The sequence below is a fragment of the Helianthus annuus genome, chromosome 7, assembly GCF_002127325.2.
Source record: "Helianthus annuus cultivar XRQ/B chromosome 7, HanXRQr2.0-SUNRISE, whole genome shotgun sequence".
Taxonomy (NCBI): domain Eukaryota; kingdom Viridiplantae; phylum Streptophyta; class Magnoliopsida; order Asterales; family Asteraceae; genus Helianthus; species Helianthus annuus.
This window is the reverse complement of record NC_035439.2, coordinates 17,888,826-17,890,349: the sequence shown is the minus strand read 5'-3', so window position 1 is coordinate 17,890,349 and position 1,524 is coordinate 17,888,826. Positions and strand designations below refer to the sequence as shown.

Below are 1,524 nucleotides of genomic sequence, written 5' to 3'. Positions count from 1 at the left end.
ACATTGCTTAATGTTGATCCTCCAATGGAGCAAGGAATGGTGAAGTTTCTGGGATCAATCTTCTTTTGTGGGAGTTTCTTGAGGAGTGCCGCCGAGCATTCTTCACTTAAGTTGACTTGTTGGATTGACTCAATCTTCCTTTTGGGGGTGAGAAAGTCTCTCACGAATTTGGAGTACTTTGGCATTTGTGTGAGGACTTCCACGAAAGGGAGATTCATGTGGAGTTGTTTATGTAGGCTTACAAACTTGGTGAATTATTCGTTGGTCTTTTGCCGTAGTAAACGACCGGGGTAAGGGACCGATGGTGGTTTGGTTGGTTCGTTATTTTAGGGTTGAGTGTTTTCTTGGTTATTGGTTGTGGGTGTGTTTGTGGGTTGTGTAGTGGTATGGGGTGGTGTTGGTTCATTGTCGGGTCCTACCTTCCGATTTCTTAAATTGATAACGTTTACTTGAGCTTTTGGGTTGGGTTCGGTATTACTAGGCAAGACTCCTTGTGGTCTTTCGGAGAAATTTTGGGCGAGTTGGCTTACTTGTTTTTCAATATTTTGCATGCTAGCCCGTTGGTTCCTAATTTCTGCCTCGATTTGTAGGAACCTCTCCGAATACCTTTTGTCAGATTCGGAGAAAAGACGAGTGATGAGATCCTCAAGTCTTTCTCTTCCTCCTTGTTGTGGTTGGAAACCTTGTTGCTCATTTCGGGGTTGTTGTTGAAAGTTACATCGTTGATTTTGATTTTGTTGGTTATTACCTCTCGATTCCCGCCAACTAAAGTTGGGGTGATTTCGCCACTCGGGGGTGAAGGAGTTACTTGGTGCTCTTGGTGGTTGTGGACGATTATTAAGGTAATTTAACACTTCTGTTTGATTTTCTAAATCTTTCATGCAACTCCAGTTTTCATGTAGTCCGCCATATCCTTCACAAGCCATAACCGAAACCGTTTTACTTAGTTCAAGTTTCTTTATTTTTGAAGTTAAGGCTTCAATTTGAGCTTACAAAGAAGTGGTTTTGTCCACTTTATGGGCGCCCGGTGCTATGGATTTTGAACCCTTAGGAGTGTGCCATTGATAACCATTTTGAGCAATTTCTTCGATTTTATTATAGATTTTCTTAGGGCACCGATTCCCAAGGAGTCCCCCGAAGTTGGAATCAAGGATTTGCATTGTGTGTGGCAAAAGTCCATTGTAGAAAATGGACACTTGTTGCCATCGTTCAAGACCATGATTTGTGCATTTCCTTAATAACTCCTTGAACTTTTCCCATGTCTCGTACAAAGATTCCCCATCGTCTTAAGAGTAAGAATTAATCTCGGTCATGAGTTTGGCAGTTTTTGCAGGAGGGAAGTATTTGTAGAGATATTTTTAGGCAAATTCATCTCAAGTGTGCACGGACCCACTTGGGAGGGTGTTTAGCCAAGCTTTTGCTCGGTCTTTGAGGGAAAAGGGGAACATACGAAGCCGGATAGAATCGTTGGAGGCTCCGTTGATCAGAAAGGTGTCACATATTTCCAAAAAGTTGGTAATATGT

At 42.3% G+C, this 1,524-nt stretch overlaps 1 non-coding gene across 1 annotated transcript; it reads left to right on the top strand.

The window, feature by feature from the left end:
- Window positions 1-1,212: 1,212 nt before the first annotated feature.
- LOC118480687 lies at window positions 1,213-1,319 on the top strand. Its single transcript, XR_004863665.1, has one exon. It is a non-coding gene; the product is annotated as a small nucleolar RNA R71 (small nucleolar RNA).
- The last annotated feature ends 205 nt before the right edge of the window (window positions 1,320-1,524 follow it).